We start from the raw sequence: 19,590 nt of genomic DNA, 5'->3' as shown, positions 1-19,590 counted from the left end.
TGGGACTGTGAGTGGAAAGGAACTATTGCAGCCACCACACCCCGTGAACGGGAGAGGCGAACCCTGCAGGATCCGCCGCGGAGGTGAGCTCCAGGCGCCATTAAAGAGAGCCACGCCCCCCAGGAGGAGACCAGCACCAGCACACAGCCCCGGCCGCCCGGTAAGGTTGCGTGCGGAAAGCGGCGCGGTTCCGGACCGGATCGCAGCTGCCCAGGTCCCCGCGCCTGCGACCTAGGCTTGCGGGGAGACGGCGGAGGCCCTCCCTGAGTGAGCAGGAACAAGGTGCCCAGGCAGGGGAGCAGGATTCAAAAGGCGCCATTCCCGCGCCACTGAACTGGGCTACAGCCCGCGTCCTGGAACTGAGGGCTTTGGAACTGAGACCCAGGGCACGAAATTAGGGGGAGACGGCGGAGGCCCTCCCTGGGTGAGCAGGAACAAGGCGCCCAGGCAGGGGAGCGGGATTCAAAAGGCGCCATTCCCGTGCCACTGATCTGGGCTACAGCCTGCGTCCTGGAACTGAGGGCTTTGGAACTGAGACCCGGGGCACGAAATTAGGGGGAGACGGCGGAGGCCCTCCCTGAGTGAGCAGGAACAAGGCGCCCAGGCAGGGGAGTGGGATTCAAAAGGCGCCATTCCCGCGCCACTGATCTGGGCTACAGCCCGCGTCCTGGAACTGAGGGCTTTGGAACTGAGACCCGGGGCACGAAATTAGGGGGAGACTGCAGAGGCCCTCCCTGAGTGAGCAGGAACAAGGCGCCCAGGCAAGGGAGCTGGATTCAAAAGGCGCCATTCCCGCGCCACTGATCTGGGCTACAGCCTGCGTCCTGGAACTGAGGGCTTTGGAACTGAGACCCGGGGCACGAAATTAGGGGAAGACTGCGGAGGCCCTCCCTGAGTGAGCAGGAACAAGGCGCCCAGGCAAGGGAGCTGGACTCAAAAGGCGCCATTCCCGCGCCACTGATCTGGGCTACAGCCCGCATCCTGGAACTGAGGGCTTTGGAACTGAGACCCGGGCACGAAATTAGGGGGAGACAGCGGAGGCCCATCCTGAGTGAGCAGGAACAAGGCGCCCAGGCAGGGAAGCAGGATTCAAAAGGCGCCATTCCCGCCCCACTGATCTGGGCTACAGCCCGCGTCCTGGAACTGAGGGCTTTGGAACAGAGACCCGGGGCACGAAATTAGGGGCGTGGGTTCCCCACGACGGTGGGGCACAAGGCAGACACAGCACCCCAAAGCCGTTGAGGTGTACCCTACCATCCCCGCTCTGCTCCCTGTCCCACGGGGTGGAAAATCAGCTCCCCAAGGGCTCTAGGAGAGATCTCTGGCACCACCTAGCGACTTGAAGCCAGCAGAGGCTCCTGAAGGAGCTAGTGGCCAGCTGGGGAGTTTGCCCACACCGGGCCCCTTCCGAACAAGTAGTCTGAGCCCACAGGGAGAGCGAGCACCCACAGCCGGGGCAGACCAGGTGCGCAGAAGAGTGTGCCTGAGACCAGACACGCAGGGAGTGTGTCCCACATCACCATTTTAGAACAGGGACATTTCTTCAGTAAAGACTACCTGCAGAAGGCTTCCTCAGGAGCCAGAGGTGAGCGGGGGAAGTTCGCCCACGCCAGACCCCCTCTGGCCTGCAGTCCAAGCCCAGAGGGGAGCAGGAACCCACCGCCGGGGCAGACCAGGCGCACAGGGGAGTGTGTCCCTACATCGGCATTTTAGAACAGGGACCTTTCTCCAGTAAAGACTGCTTGAAACTGACAGATGACTCCTGGAAGAACCAGAGGGGAACAGAGAAGCCCACCCAAGATGCCGGCCAGTCCCAACTACACAGTGTCCCAACGCATACGGCAAATTAGAAAACAGACAGTAGGGAGGAGAAGAACCACACGCAACCTAGCAACTCTCCAGAGAAAAAGCACACCACAAAAAGAAAGCCAGCCCCCAGATTGCAAAGACAATAACTTGGAAGAATTTCTGAGCCTTCCAGAAAGAGAATTTAAAATTGCCGTGATTAAAAAACTAACAGAAGTCATAAAGGAAAACAATGATAAGGGAAAAATAATCAACGATCAGAAGAATGCAATTGAGTCCCTAGAGAGGGAAAACAATGGTCAGAAGAAAGAAATTGAGTCCCTAAAGAGGGAAGTAAAAGAAATGCAGGAGATCAAAGAATTAATGGAAGAACTAAAGAATTCTGGGAAAAGCAATGAAAGCAGAATAGATGAAATGGAAGAACGAATAAGTAATCTTGAAGACATAGAAATAAAAAGAACCAAAACAGAAAAGGAAAGAGAAGTACGAAGGAAAAAGAACGAAGAAAGACTTCGGGAACTATCTGACTCCATGAGGAAAGGAAATATAAGAGTTATAGGAATACCAGAAGGAGAGGAGAGAGATGTAGGAACAGAGAAAATATTCAAAGAGATAATTGAAGAGAACTTCCCAAATGTGAAGAAGGAGCTGAAAATTGATATACAAGAAGCAAGAAGAACACCAAACTTCCACGACGAAAGGAAAAATACAGCAAGACACATAATAGTAAAGCTCCCAAGAATCCAGGACAAGGAAAAAATAATGAAGCTGGCAAGAGGGAAGAAACAGATAACATTCAAAGGAAAACCAATCAGGCTGACATCAGACTTCTCCGAAGAAACACTACGGGCAAGGAGAGAGTGGAGGGACATAGTCAACAGACTCCAAGAAAACAGATGCCAACCAAGAATACTCTATCCCGCAAAGCTCTCCTTCCTCTTTGAAGAAAGAATATGGACCTTTCCAGACAAACAGAAACTCCGGAATTTCATTGCAACTAAACCCCCACTCCAAAAAATACTACAAGGAGTCCTAAAGCCAGAACCTCAGAGGGACGAATAACAATGAAAGAAGGCCAAAAAAAAAAAGTTATTAAAAGAATAAATAAATAAAATCAAAGGAAAGACAAACACAATGGCAAATACAGATGTTAACATATCAATAATAACTCTGAATGTAAATGGACTAAACTCTTCAATAAAAAGACACAGAGTTGCAGCCTGGATTAAGAAACAAAACCCAACCTTTTGCTGTCTCCAGGAAACACATTTAGCTACAAAAGATAAAAATAGGCTCAAAGTTAAAGGATGGAAAACAATCCTACAAGCAAATGGACCAAAAAAGAAAGCAGGAACAGCTATACTTATATCAGATAAAACAGATTTCAAACTCAAAAAGATAAAAAGAGACCCCAAGGGTCACTACATTATGATCAAGGGGACAATACTTCAAGAAGAAATAACACTCATTAACATATACTCACCGAACGAAGGAGCACCAAAATATATCAGACAACTGTTGTCCTCTCTGAAAACAGACATCAGAGAAAACACATACGTAGTGGGAGACTTCAACACACCACTATCAACAATGGATAGATCAACAAGACAAAAAATAAGTAAAGAAACTAAAGCTCTAAATAAGGACCTAGAGCAATTGGGCTTAACAGACATCTATAGAACACTAAACCCCAAAAAAACGGAGTACACATTTTTCTCAAGCGCACACGGATCATTCTCCAGGATCGATCACATACTGGGGCACAAGACAAACATCAACAGATACACCAAGATTGAAATCATATCAACCATCTTTTCTGACCATGAAGGCATCAAACTAGAAATAAACCATAAAAAGAAGGCAAGGAACTTTCCTACCTCATGGAGATTAAAAACCACACTACTGGAAGACCATTGGACTAATGAGGAGATCAAAGAAGAAATTAAAAAATTCTTTGAATTGAATGACAAGGAGGACACCAATATCCTAAATGTATGGGATGCAGCAAAAGCAGTAATAAGAGGAAAATATATAGCAATAGAAGCTCACATCAAGAAACAAGAAAGAACGCAAAGAAACAACCTAATCTCGAAGCTCAAAGATCTAGAAAAAGAACAACAAAAAAACCCCAAAACCAGTAGAAGAAAAGAAATAATAAAAACCAAAGCAGAAATAAATGAAATTGAAACTAAAAAAACAATCCAAAAGATCAATGAAACCAAGAGCTGGTTCTTTGAAAAAATCAATAAAATAGACAAACCCCTAGCCAGGCTCACAAAGGAAAAAAGGGAGAAAGCACAAATAAACAGGATCATCAATGAAAGAGGAGAAATCACAACGGACACAGCAGAAATCAAAAGAATAATCAGTAACTACTATGAACAGTTATATGGAAACAAGTTCAACAATCTAGAGGAGATGGACAAATTCCTACAACTCTACAATCACCCAAAGCTAGATAAAGAAGAAATAGAACACCTAAACAGACCAATTACAATTAGCGAAATTGAAATGGTAATAAAAAACCTCCCCAAAAACAAAAGCCCAGGACCTGATGGATTTACAAATGAATTCTACCAAACATTCAGAGACGAATTAGTGCCTATCCTTCACAAACTCTTCCAAAAAATTGAGAAGGAAGGGACAATACCAAACACGTTTTATGAAGCCAACATTACACTAATACCAAAACCGAACAAGGACAACACAAAAAAGGAAAACTACAGGCCAATCTCCCTAATGAACACTGATGCAAAAATCCTCAATAAAATTTTAGCTATCAGAATCCAACAATGTATCCATAAGATAATTCACCACGACCAAGTTGGATTCATTCCAGGGGCACAAGGATGGTTTAACATCCGAAAATCAATCAACGTTATCCAACACATCAACAAAAAGAAATATAAAAACCATATGATAATATCAATAGATGCTGAGAAAGCTTTCGACAAAGTGCAACACCCATTCATGATAAAAGCCCTTGAAGTTCTTGGGATACAAGGAACATACCTCAACATCATAAAGGCCATCTATGACAAGCCAACAGCCAGTATCATTCTCAATGGTGAAAAGCTGAAAGCAATTCCATTAAGATCTGGAACAAGACAAGGATGTCCACTCTCACCATTGCTTTTCAATATAATACTGGAAGTCCTAGCCAGGGCAATAAGACAAGAGAAAGACATCCAAGGAATCCAAATAGGAAAAGAAGAAGTCAAACTATCACTATTTGCAGACGATATGATATTATATATAGAGAACCCCAAAAACTCCACAGAAAAGCTAATTCAACTCATCAATCAGTTCAGTAAAGTGGCAGGATACAAAATCAACACGCAAAAGTCAGTAGCCTTCCTATACACAAATAATAAATCTGAAGAAGAAGAAATCAAAAAGACCATCCCTTTTGTTATTGAAACAAAAAAAATCAAATATTTGGGAATAAATCTAACAAAAGAGGTAAAGGACCTATACAAAGAAAACTATAAAACACTGTTAAAAGAAATAGAAGAAGACACAAAGAAATGGAGAGACATCCCCTGCTCATGGATTGGAAGAATAAACATTATTAAAATGGCCATCCTTCCAAAAGCAATATACAGATTCAATGCTATTCCAATCAAAATTTCAATGTCATTCTTCAAAGAAATAGAACAATTATTGATGAAATTCATATGGAATCACAAAAAACCCCGAATAGCCAAAGCTCTCCTGAAAAAAAAAGAAGGGAATGGAGGCATCAGACTCCCAGACTTCAAACTATACTACAAAGCCATAATCATCAAAACTGCATGGTATTGGAACAAGAACAGACATACAGACCAATGGAATCGAATAGAAAATCCAGAAATAAACCCACAAATTTATGGTCAACTAATCTTTGACAAAGGAGCAAAGAATATGCATTGGAACAAAGAAAGTTTGTTCAATAAATGGTGCTGGGAAAACTGGGTCGCTACATGCAAAAGAATGAAGCTTGACCACCACCTCACACCATACACAAAAATCAACTCAAAATGGATTAAAGAACTAGACATAAGACCTGAAACCATAAAATATATAGAAGGAAATATAGGCGAAACACTACGTGATTTGCACATCAAAGACATCTTTACAGACACATCACCCAAAGCAGTGATAGTGAAGGCAAAGATAAACAGCTGGGACTACATCAAATTAAAGAGCTTTTGCACAGCAAAAGAGACAATAACAAAAACAAAGAGAAACCCCACCAACTGGGAGAACATTTTTGCACCCAACACTAATGATAAAGGACTGATCACAAAAATCTGCAAAGAGCTGATGAGACTCAACAACAACAAAGAAAATAATCCAGTCAAAAAATGGGCAGAAGAGCTTAAAAGAAACTTCTCTGAAGAGGAAATGCAAATGGCCAACAGGCATATGAAAAAATGTTCAACATCACTTGTCATCAGGGAAATGCAAATCAAAACTACCATGAGATACCATCTTACACCAGTGAGAATGGCACATATTAAAAAAACTAGCAACAACAAATGTTGGCGAGGGTGTGGAGAAAAAGGAACTCTTCTGCACTGTTGGTGGGAGTGCAAACTGGTCCAACCACTGTGGAAAGCTGTGTGGAGATTTCTGGACCTACTAAACATAGAGCTTCCATATGATCCAGCAATTCCACTCCTAGGTATTTACCCAAAGGACACAGAAACATCAATTCCAAAGAACACCTGCACCCCTATGTTTATAGCAGCACTGTTTACAATAGCTAAGCTTTGGAAACAACCCAAATGCCCAAAAATAGATGACTGGATCAAGAAGATGTGGTACATATATACCATGGAATATTACTCAGCATTCAAAAAAGATAAACACATGCAATTTGCAGCAACATGGATGGCACTGGAAGGGATTATGCTCAGCGAAATAAGCCAAAAAGAAAAAGAAAAATACCGGATGGTCTCACTCATAGCAGGAATCTAGAAAACTTAAATAAGGGACCAGGAAAATGAATAACTATAAGATAGTGAAAATCAAAATCAACAAAAAACTATGAACCAGAGACACTTTTAGGGGGGCGGGAGGGGAGGGATTGGGGTCAGAATGGGGGGGCTGCAATTGTATGGGGAATATAACAATAAAATTTATTTAAAAAAAAAAAAAAAAAAAAAAAAAAAAAAAGAAGAGAGCACTAAACATAAACATATTGTTCGATGAAGTAATACGATGCCAGTCTAACCACCACCCAGAATAAGGAATAGATGGCTTTAGCACCCTCCAGGCCACCCTCTCCCCCACATACACATGTGCAGCCTACTAGTTAAATAATGTGAACGTGTGTTATCTTCCAAGCCAGGACCATTTTTTATCTAGGAATGTCCATATTTCTTCTTCATTTTTGAAAGGGTAGTTTTGCTAGATATAAAATTCTTGATTTACACTCTTATTTGAAAATATCTGTAGCTCCTGATGAGAAATCTCCTCTTAATCTGGAAGATTCCTTGTATTGATGAGCTGCCTTTTGCTACTTTAGGGTTTTTAAAACAGTTTGTTTTTAAACAGTTTGGTTGTATGTCTAGGTATTGATTTCTTTCATTTTATTCTACCTATACTTAATTGAACTCTTGGATGTGTAGGTATGTGAGTATACATCATACTTGGAAGCTTTTAGCTATTATTTCTTCAAATGGTTTCCTGACCATTTCTCTCTCTTGTTTCCTGGTCTCCCATTGTGTTTGTGTTAATGTCCTTATTGGTGTCGCACACATCTCTCAGACTGTGAATGAACTCAACAAAACACTCTAGAAGCTAGACAATTTTGAGAGTTACAGAGGCATTATTAACAATTATGCCGTGTAATAGGGATAAGTTGCAACAACTTTAGGATGTCCACGACCTATAGCAGCCCCTCTACAAGTACATTCGGGTTGATCCCAGTTTGGGGGTATTATGAGCAATGTTATTATGAGAACTTCGTATACCTGTGTTCAGGATGATTTGTCCACATCTCTGTTGGTATATACCTAAAAGTGGCATTGCTGTGTCATGTTATATTTAGATTTATTAGAAAACTGCTGGTTTCCAAATGATTGGAATGATTTGTTTTCACAAACAACCTAGGAAAATTCTAGTTGTTCTTCATCATTGTTCTTCATACTTGGACAATTCTCAGAAAATTTTTCCCCTTTATGTTACTAATATGAAGTTGAGCTTATTTCCATGGCTTGTGGCCATTTCAGTATCATCTTTTGTGAAGTACTTATTTCAGTTTCCTCTCTGTTTTTCTCTGTTGTAATCATCATGGTAGTTCTTTACATATATTGTATATCTTCTCTTTTGTTGAGTCTGAATTGCAAATATCTTTACCCAGTCTGGGGCTTGCTTTTTCTCTCTTAAAGGTATCCTTTGTTATATTGAAACTTAAATTTTAATGTGGTATCATTTTTCAAGTCTTCTTTAATAGGTATAACTTTGTGTCTCCTATTTGAAAAATCTATATGAACTGAGTCATGAAAACCATTGTTTTTCTACATCTGGCATAACTTTGTATTAATTAATTGGAAATGTGGGCCTCCCGTGGTGGTGCAGGCAGTTGAGTGCAGCGCTGTGAAGCTGTCCACAGCCTCTGCAGTGCCGGTTCAATCCTGACCAGCCAACGAGGGTCCCACATGGTGCTGCAGACCTCTCCTGTTGTGCCCGCTGCTCTCCTCAGCAATGTATTTCCATCAGTCTGCCTGTTCTGTTCCCCACTCTGTCTCTGGTGAATCCTCTCATCTTCCCGTGCATCTGGCCTGTACCCCTGTTCTTGTAAAAATAAATAAATAAATCTTTAAAAAAATTAATTGGAAATCTTGCAAGTGAGGAGATGTCTAATTAGTCTAACAATAATATCTCTGTGACATCAGTGCCTGTCTTTTATGAGCTCATGATTGTATGCCACCCTCTTGAAAGTGTTTGGCAATGTTAGTCACATTTAATTTTTACTGCAGGTAAATCTGGGTACCCAGATTTTAACCTATTGATCTAGATTGGTTACTCCACTTGTGAAACTGAGATTTACCAAGGCTAATAATTGGTAGCATAGCTATTGATAATTAGGGCTGGGTAAATCAAATCCCTCTTTCTACAAAGCCTCTTATTGTCTAAGTGTACATTAGTATCTCATTATTATCACAGTGTACCCTAAGAAGAATATAGGCAAGAATTGGTGACCAAACTTTTTTGCATCCTTAGAATTAAAGCACTCCTAGGAAATATTTCTAAATCATAACTTAATTTTGGCTGTTCTGGACTTACTACACAGTTTGGATGACAATTTTATCTATTTCAGGAAACTCTTCTTTTTACATACTTACTTTAATATGAATTCCATTTGAAAAGACCTTCTTGGCCTAAACATTGCTACTAGAATCAAAATAATCAGGAGTTCACATTGAATGAAATGATTTTCTGGCAACATAGGACCTTATTCATGAAAACCTCTGTGTCCTCTTGTTATGGTGAAAATTTTTATGCTTCTTACGTGGGATAGAGCACAAAATGAACCTTTTCAGAGGAAATTACTGCTGTTGGAGATCCATGAGGGCATTTTCTACCTTCTACTTATTGTAATCCACATAGTTCTAGAGGGGCTGTATTTGAAAGGAACCTATGTGTGTAGGGGGTGAGGTTAAAGCAAGGGAGATCAACCATGATTATGGAAATAATTTGTAGGTTATTCTAGCCCTAGGGCTCAATTCATTGCACATAGTTTCCAGTGCCTGAATGCTGCTGATTTGACGCTGTTATTCAGTCGTCCACGAAAGGAGATTCATGTCACCAACGAAAGTAGAAAAGGGGTTTTGTGTGCAGGATGGGGGTGGGCATGAACATGAATGCTAAGACTGCTTATATAGAAGTGTGATTCTCTCTGCAACGTGAGCTTGTAGTGCCTGTATTTAAACTATTTAAATTAGAATTCTTTGCTCCCACTGGAAGTCAAAAATTGTTTATGCTACCTACAAAGTGCAATTTCTTCTTGGTCCTTCATTTGTCCATCACTGGAGGATGTCACATGTCATTCCAGAAAGCTCAGTGACTTTGATGCTAACCTATCCTAATATTAATGTTTAAATCTTATATTAAATGCCTTGAGAACTTAGTCACCAGACAGGTTAAGAACGATGCTGGATTGGGAGGGGAATCAAATGCTATTATATAAGCAACGAAGAGTGGACATGTTGTCTGAAGGGTTCATGCCTTTTCATAGCATATTTTCTTATTTAGTAGGTCACTTGTATAAGGGCATGCTTGCATATTTAAAAGAGCCTAGTTTAATAAAAAGTACTAGTATTCTCACCATAATGCTGCATTGGGGTTAAATGTGATAATAAGTATTACTCAATTATGATTTTAATTAAAGAGAAGGAGGCTAGTTCTCTGTGCTTCTTGTAAGTATCCTTACTGAAGCACAGTGTGGTTTCCCTGTGGAAAGTCTAAGGGTTTGAGCTGTATTGGCCTCTGGAGAACTATCCTGAAGTGTCACATGTGTGTGGCACATATATGTCAGGCTTGACAAAGGCCATTGGAACATGCTCTGGACTAGTGCATCAGGTTAGGGAAAATTCTAGAAATCATCTTTCACAAAGAGGCCTCCAGCCAGCTAAGTATAAAAGACTAGGGGATTCAGAGTAGATTAAAGTGCAGCCTGCACCAATACCATCTTTCCCAGATACCCCACATTGAGTCACTCCACCCACTGATGGATCACTTGTACCTCTGGGAAGTTCCCAGTTCTTCAGCCTAGTTATCTGCATGTTCTAGAAAGTTCTTCATTATGTTGAAGTCATATTCTTTGTGGAGACTTTTACCATTTCCCTTTGTTTTCACAGTCTCTCCAGAGTCTAAAGTGAATCTTTTGCTTCATTCTGTCTCATAACCTTATAAATACTTGCCAACACTTCTCTTTTGCCGCCTTCTATGTCTCCTGTTTGGACTTCCCTGATTTAGGCTTCTGAACTATTCTCCCTGGGATCCAGTTCCTCTTCTTGATGCTCTTCCTTGTAATAGAAAGGGGCCCACACCCTGTGCCCCTCAGGGTCCACCCTGCCCCGCCCACAGCTCAGTTCCTGCTGCTTTTATTTCCTCCACAAGGCGGGTGTCAATTCCTCAATTTATGAGAAACCACAACATGCAGTTGACTCATCTGAGCTTGTGGTATATCAAACCCTCACCACCAACTCTTACCTAACAAGGTCCTCTCCATCTTGTTTTCATAGAGTTTTCAAAAACCCAAATGCAGAACTTGAAGTTGCCTCTTTGAAATTTCATCTTTGTGGTTTTTGTTCTTTCTAAGGAGCTTGCGTAAATGATCTTGGATCCTAATTTCATCTTCCCTGGTGTTTATATGCCTCTTCACTTCATCTGCAGATACGAGAAAGGGTTTGTTTGCTCTTTGTTCTCTTGGTTGACTGATGTGTTGGCTTTGTCTATAGCTAAGTCCTGTTTTCTCTTCACTATGGATCGTAGCCCTACCCCTGGCCAGCCACTTTTGAAATAGTTGCCTTTGGTTTTGGTGTGTCTCAGTTGTGGAGAAGGGTCAACTCTAGGATGTGTGGAGCTCCAGGGAGACTTTTTTTTTTTAATCTATATGAAGACTTTGATTTATGGGCCTCCCCTGGTGGCGCAGGCGGTTGAGCGCAGCGCTGTGAAGCTGTCCGCAGCCTCTGCAGTGCTGGTTCGATCCCAGCTGGCCGGTGAGGGTCCCACATGGATGAGCAGACCTCTCCTGTTGTGCCTGCTGCTCCCCTCAACACTGTATTTCGTCAGTCTGCTTGTTCTGTTCCCCGCTCTGTCTCTGGTGAATCCTCTCACCCTCCCGTGCACCTGGCCTGTACCCCAGTTCTTGCATAAATAAATAAATAAATAAAATCTTAAAAAAAAGAAAAAGACTTTGATTCATCCCAGATCAGCTTGTCAGCACCATTCTGGTGGTTCAGTATCATGCAATTGAGTGAAAGAAATACCATATAGTCTCACAGGAGTGACCCACTAGCTATTGACTCAAGTCTAAGGGCATCTTATTAACATCACATTTAAAATATGGGAGAGTTAGAGAGCTCCCTGAAGGGCAGAAAGTGTGAAAGGACTATTCCTTGCCAGGGACCAGAGGGCCCTTTTCATATATGGGGCTCCTGAGGCAGAGACCCAGCAGGGGTCCTATTTGCCTAGCTCTTAGGAGAGCACTGAGGGGAGAGAGTGAATATTGAAGTGCCATACGTGCACAGGGATGGTAATTATTTCCAGCACATGCTGACTATTGGTGTATTGCATAGTTACTCCTATGTTAAAAGTACAGTGCAGCCATGTAATTGTGGCTGAGCTAGATTTTAGTATATCATTTGTATACTATTATGTATCATTCAAATAGTATATTACTAACTGTATTCATCTTCCTTTCTACATTATTTTAAATTGGTCGGTATAAGCACATAGTTTCAACATATTCAACATATTCTTAACGTTAAAAGCTTTAAAATGAAATTCTCGATCCATCCTTCCTTACCTCTTCTCCCAGCCTTACTCTCTCAAAGCAATTGTGCTGGACTATTTAAACAGTGTTTTTGTTTTATCTTGCATGTATACTAATTTCCCATTAATCTGCTTATATTATTTCTTAACTTTATACATTAAATACTGACTTTCTGTTACAATAGATAAATAGTTACAATAGATAAATATCAGTTGTATGATGAACAGGTTCTCCTTTCCTCATCTTTCCACAGAGTTATATGAAAATTTAGGATTAAATCAGTAGTTCTTGTGAAGTTGTTAAGTTACTGTGTTGTTATGACATAGGAATAGTATTAACTGCTGAACCTAGTGTTAGAATATCATCTCATTTCCTTTCGTGAAAGGCTTTTTATTTTTTTTTTCAGGAGTTAATGATTGCCTCTTATTTTCCTGATCAATTTGTTTATTTTATTGGTCATTAGGCAATATTTTCTGAATCTCCAGTGCATTAGGGAGTCATTCAGTATTGTTTGTGTCCCTGGAACCTGTCTCCCCTGGCCCTTTCTACTCCCTGCTCTGATCTGGTGGCTCTCTAGACTGTGAACCCTCATCTGGGATTTCCCTTCACCACCCTGGTCCCATTCCTGAATTACATATCTTCCATTTTTCTTAATAAACTGTCATTTTCATAATAAAACTCTGAAAAAAATCTGCATTGAACCTTTCACTCAAATAATATTTGAATAATTTAGAATATGGTTTTGAAATAATTTTCCCCTTTTTTACGTATTTTCTAATATCTTTCTCATTTCTGATTATCTTTTGTGTTCTCTCTCTTTTTTTTTCAAAGATTTTATTTATTTATTTATACAAGCACTGGGTACAGTCAGAAGCGCGGGAGGGTGAGAGGATTCACCAGAGCCAGAGTGGGGAGCAGAGCAGGCAGAAGGACCGAAATACACTGCTGAGGGGAGCAGCGGGCGGCAGGAGAGGTCCAGTGGCTGGGATCGAACCGGGGCTGCAGAGGCTGAGAGCAGTTTCACTGCCCAGCGCTCAACCGCTGCACCACCGGGGAGGCCCTGTGTTCTGTCTCTTTTGAAGCTTTCGAATCATTTCTTCATAACTAGTATTTTGACTTTTCATAATGACTTGTATTCTATTGAAAGTTTCATTTTGGTTTCTCTTCTCCTCTTCCCCCCCCCCCCCCTTTCCACCTTTCCCTCATCCTGCCTCCCTCTCCCTTTTTCCCTTTTCCCTTCTCATTGTTACGGTCCATTGTAATAACCTGTATGTGCTTGTTTGAGATTCTCTTGTGTCTCTGAGGATAGTATAGATTTTCAGGAAGTTTTTTCTTGGAGCGTTATTTCTCTTTTCTCCTGATGCTTTTCCTTCCTGTGCTTTGGTGTCTGCCTTTAATGCTAGAAGCTTTCTTCAAATATCTTTCAGTCCTTGGCTGATCATCTTTAACTTTGAGATACCAGAAATGTGCTTGGATAATATCTGTGTACATTGCCATCTACCAGGGGCTTTTATAGTGTGGACAGATAGGAAGGCCTTTTTGTTGATAGGGTTGACAATACTTTTTTTTTCCCTGTGGTTTTAGTTTTTTCCTCTCAGCTTTGCCAGAAGTGAATCCTATTATAGTCATTCACTGGGCAGCCTTCCATTTATTCCTCTGTCTGTAGCAAACAGTTTCTTCTATTTTGTGCCTGGCTTCCTGGAGTTTGCAACCTCTTCTCCAAAGACTTTCCCTTTGTTGGGTGAGGTGGCTGGTGAGGTGAGGGCCAGAGGGGCATCCAGTTCCGTGACATTCTCTAGTGGAGGAGGGGAACCCCAACTCACAGATACGGGGTAATAGCTGTAATTCCCCTTATAGACATTGAAAATGATGTTAAAAGATTTATAAAAATAAATGACTTAGTAATTAAGTCTTGATTTAGAAACTAAAACTCCAGAATATGTCAAACGTAGAACCAATGAGGAAAAAGAATTTCGGGCATTTCATTCCCAACTAGCCTCCTGAAAACACATACCTTTCTTTTCCTTTCTGTTTTTTATAAATGGAAAACAAAATGAAGTTTAACCAACTTTACAATTATTCTAGTGCTTCTATAAACTCAAATTATCAAAATTTCGGTTTCCTAGATCTGGCATATATGCGCTAGCATTTCTTTTGTTTAAAATGAATTTTCCTTTTCCTGCTACTCACATAAACCATTGATTATCTGAAATCACCGAGTATCCTCCATTCAGTTGGATAATTGAAGCTCGATCTATTTAAATACATAATGAAGCCCTGAGCTTCATCTTAACTCTGCACTTAAAAAGGCTCTTATGCAAAATGCATTTTTTGTTGATTATATTCCTGCATTGGTAAGAGCTTTGCTTATTCCCCTCGCTGAACTTAATACAGCATTGATAACCTCCCCAGAAGCAAAGGAAGAGTCATAGAATTCACATCTCGACCTGTGTGCTGCTGTTTGTTCAGTGGCGTGCTGACAAGCTGGGGGTACCACTGGTACACTGTTTCTGAGGAAGGTCCTTCTGGTCGACCTGATGTCTCTGATTAAACTTGCCTGGTTCAAGAAGGCAAGGCTAGGTGGGCACCTTGGTAAAGCCTTTCCAGCATGTCAGAAGGGAGCAAGGAGCAGAGGGTCAATGGAGGGTTGGTGGAAGACTGTGGGTACTTTGGCTGGGGGACGTGGGGATGCGGTGTGGTGCATACACCTGTAGTGGTGTGAGCCTATGCCTTTAAATCATGTACAGTGCCGTAAACCAACTTTGCCTGAATAAAATTCTAAAGGAAAGAATTTAAATGCTAAAGAGCCGGTGTGGGCGAATACTGTATGGTGTTAGTGGTCTGGTCCATCAGCTCTGTGTTAAATATGTAAATACCTGAACTGTTACAAGAGTTTTACTATTTGACATGCTGTTGACAGCACTCAGCCTGACTCTGCCCACCCTTTCGTGGAACCCTCCCTGTAAGCCCCTGAAAAAGGACAAACTCTGATGAAAAGCTCATTTAATGAATTGTGCTTCTTAGAAATTGATTTGGCTTAATGATAGAGAATGGCAGAGACTGCTGTTTTATTTAGACAGGACAGCAGGAGCCAAAATTCTCTCCCATGGCACTGCCTTCAGCCACTGACAGGTTTTAAAGACATTTAGAAGCTGGAAGGTACACTTCATTTTTCAATGAACTGCTGGATAAATTTTTCATAAAGCTGTGATCCTGCTTTTCTGCCTATGTTTCTTTAGGTTATGGGACTTGGTGGAGTTTTTCCTTCCTTTTTACTTCATTTAAAAAATTAATTGTAGTGAATTTGACATAACATGTCCTCTTAACTATCTTTAAGAGGCACTAAGTCCATCCTCATTGTTGTGCACCATCACCAACCAACATCTGTCTGCAGAACCTTCTCATTCTGCAGACCTCAAACTCTGACCCGTCTACACAAATTGCCCATTCCTCACTTTCCCAGCCCCAGGTAGCTACCATTTTGTCGCTTTTGAATAAATTTCAAAAGCGGCTGCTTTGACAACATTAAACATACACCTTTTGAAGGATGTTCACTACCATTGACTGGTAGAGCTTCCTTCATTTCTGTGTCTTACCTGGGAGGCAGACATAACCTCCCCAGAATGAGAATAGAGCATGGCTGAGATCCTCACAGATGGAGAGAAGAGAGAAAAGGTTGCTGTTGTACAGAAACTCTCAGATTGTGGCTCTTTTTGGAGGTTCAAAATGCATCATATAGATTATTTTCTTTTAAAAGCCTTGGATGTTTTACAATGGAGTTTTTACTTCGCTAGCAGATCAGTCAGGGTGTGTGAAATTACGCTGCAATAAGGAGTAGCTCCTAAATCTTTATGCTTACCATACTTTTTAATTGCTCCATGGTGTCTGCTGGACATTGATCATCGACCTGTACTTGTCCTGGAGTCTCATGGACTTGGGTGGCAGATACCCTGTCTTGTTTACACACATCCATGACTGTGAGCAGAGGGACAGAGTAGGGTGAATCAGGCTTTTGGTAAGTGACATGGCCATGCCCAACTTCAGAGGAAGCAGGAAAGTTCCATCCACCTACATTCTTAGGGAGAGCTCAGATTAATGGGTGACCACACTAGAGGCTTCTAGAGCAGTGGACACCCAGTGGAGGGATAGGGTGTCATGTAACAGAATAAATAAACATTACAGTGTATAACAATGGAACAGATTGGAGTTTATAATGAGTGACTGTGAGTGTCATTCCCAGTGTTTCCCAGCTTTATTTTCTCTTTCTATAAAACAGTTACTTGAGGACTTTTAAAATGAAATTATTTTGTTGTTTTACATGATAAGTTTGTAACTTGGCTTTAGCAGAGTTTGAAAGATTTTAACCTTTTCATACAATTTGTTCCTGAGATAGTATATCAGTATTTCCTTCCCTTGCTCCATGAGTTGTGGGGTAGGTGAGAGAGGAGGGCTCTGGCAGACGGGGGATGAGTGAGGGGTGTCCCAGGGCAATGGATGTGCCAGGTGTTTTAGCCTTTCTGCTTTGAGGCACATGTCCCTGTTGCCTGCATTGAGTCTGACATACCACACAGTATCCTTTCAAAATAGGTGAAAGCATCCTCTCCCCTTAAGTCCTATTTACACCGAGCTGTACATCCAGCCTCATTTTGGCAGAGGCAGCCAGCTGTTTATCAGATGCCCAGGCACTTAGGAGGACAGAAGTGAGATGCTGAAGGGGCATGTACTTGGGACTTCTTATAGGGCCAATTCTTAATGAAAACTAGAATCTGAAATGCAATATTTTTAGAGAAGTCACAGAAAAATTAAATTGTGCAGTAATATATCATGAACTATTTAAAAACTTTCTATAAAAGTAAAACATAGACACAGAAAAGTATATATTTTGATGATGCTTCACCAGCTGGGCACCCCCGGGTCATACATTCACGTAACTAGCACGTGGAATGTGGCCAGCATCCCAGAACACCCCCACCCCATGTTTCCTTCCAGTTGCTACCACTCTCCCCATTTATATCAAAGTCCGTCTGATTCCTAACAGTATATATTAGTTTATATCAATGGAATCTTATGGTCCATATGTGTGTTTGTGTGGCATCTTTCCTCAATGCCATGTGTGAGATTTATTCCTAATGCAGTGTGTAGTGATTGGCCTTTTATTCTCATTGCTGTGTAGTATTTCATTATGTGATTATATCACACATCCATTCTGTTGACAAATGTTTGGATTGTTTCCAGTTTTACCCATTACAAATTATGTTGCTGTGAACATTTTGGGTATCCACATTCTGGTTAACATACAAATGCATTTCTGGTAGGTATATACTCAGTAGTGCATTTGGCGGGAGGGTGGTTTACAAGACTTACATAGTCATTTTTAGTGGGTGGTGCCAAACAGCTTTCCAAAGCAGTTCTGCCAGCTTACTCACTCTCCAGCGAGCAGCTGGCACCATGTAAGAATTCTGGTTGTTCCATATCTTTGTCAACACTTGGTATTTTCTTCTTGGATACTAGCCAGCCGTTCTTTGAGAACCGAATCCTTACTGGATTGTTCTTCCATCTGAGCTGATTGCTTTTCTAATAAATAACCAAAGCAGAAAAATAACCCCACATAGCAAAATATCCACTGACGTTGAGATATCAAGAGACTGCAAGGTCAGACACTGTATGTTGTTCTAGGCAGATAGTTCTGGTATTTGGGAGGATTATCAGCTCTGCTTTTCTTGAGTCACATTAAAGTGATACCTAAAGATAAAAGGTCAAATAATGACTTTCCAAGGGGAGAAAAATATTAAAAATTTGAAACAAAGTTGAGTCAAGGATGCATCTCATGCAGTCATGGACACGCCCCTCTGAGTATCCCCAAGTGTTCATTTACCTGTCTGACTTCTAGTGTTGTTGTCTCTTTTTCTCCTTCCTGTCTTCCATTTGCTTTCTCAGGTGGACTTCTGCTGTTTCTTTGTACGGATGTCTAGCCATCCATATCTTCTGTAGACACTAGTAAATACTATATTATAAATAAAAATACTGCCGGATTGGTTGGGAGTCCCAGTGTGCGGTGGCACTGTTGGCAGACACCATTTATCATATTTGGTGCTGTTTCTTTTGTGGGATATACCCCTGGTGAGATTCAGAAATACTAAAGACACCTGCCATGAGGATCTGACTTAAATTTTACTTGCCAGCGTAGTGTGTGGGTGGGGGCCCCATTAATAGAACTATGTTTGCAAACCATCACTCCAATGAGTTAGAAAACCAAGAAGATCCATCAGAGAAAAACAAATCAGTGTTCTGTGCTTGAAAAAAAAGATGTTGGCAGCTCCTTTAGGATTTCCATGACTGAATAGACCCTTTCTTCAGATAGATGAAGTTCTGAGCATCTGTTCAACTTCTCTGAACTAAAGGGAATATCTGGAAGTCTAGTACTGCCTCACTTAATGTCACAACACATGACCTGTCCTTCCCAGACTGGTCTCTGACTTTGGCCTTTGGAGCACCCCGAGTCACAGCAAACCCACTGAGGATATCCGCCCAGTGGCGGATGTCCTCCAATGTCGTCCTTAAGTCTCCCAGCCATGGCCAGGGAGCTGCTATTGTTAGTAACTTTCTTGTGTTTCCCCTTAAGACAGTACTACTTCTGGCTGCCCAGAGCTGTGTCCCCAAGCTTGTGTGGTCGCTGCCTAACTTGGGCATTGACCTTGAATTTGGATCACAGGTGTTCACTAAGGACTGATGTGTTGTGTCTTCTTGACTCACCATGTCCCTCAGGCTCACCCTTACTTCGGGACTGACCATCCTCTCTGGACATCGGCCTTTGCTCCCCAGCAACCCTCTTAAACTTAACTAGATTCCAAGCTGTCAATGTAGGAATATGGCATACACTGATGTCTTAATTCGTGCTGCTATCACAAACTGCCATAGACAGAGTAGCTTAGGGATGACAGACATTTCTCACATTCTTCCAAGATCAGGAAGGTGCCAGCATGGCCGGGTTCTGTTGTGGCATACCTCCTGATGCCCTGTGGGGCCTCATTTATATTAGGGCGCTAATCCCCTTCATGTGGTGCCCACCCTCATGACCTCATCACCTCCCAGAGGTCCCCCCTCCTGATACCATCACTCCCATGGTTAGGGTTGCAATATTTGAATTTTGAAGGGACACATTCAGTCCATTGTAACGAGTGAGTTCAATAAAAACAGAGAGAACGCAGATAGGGGGCCCCCTTTCAGACAGCCCTTGGGACTGTGGGGGTGGTGGTGTGGTGGTGGTGTCTATCCTAAGGCTATTATGGGGGCGG

At 41.7% G+C, this 19,590-nt stretch overlaps 1 protein-coding gene across 3 annotated transcripts in view; it reads left to right on the top strand.

The window, feature by feature from the left end:
- Positions 1-19,590, top strand: part of TIAM1 (TIAM Rac1 associated GEF 1) — a gene marked incomplete at both ends in the record, with an annotated part of 128,357 nt that overhangs the window by 24,188 nt on the left and 84,579 nt on the right. The window lies entirely within an intron of this gene.

This window comes from Talpa europaea (assembly GCF_964194135.1).
Source record: "Talpa europaea genome assembly, chromosome: 4".
Lineage (NCBI taxonomy): Eukaryota > Metazoa > Chordata > Mammalia > Eulipotyphla > Talpidae > Talpa > Talpa europaea.
Note: the sequence above shows the minus strand (reverse complement) of the source record. Positions and strands in the feature narration are given on the sequence as shown.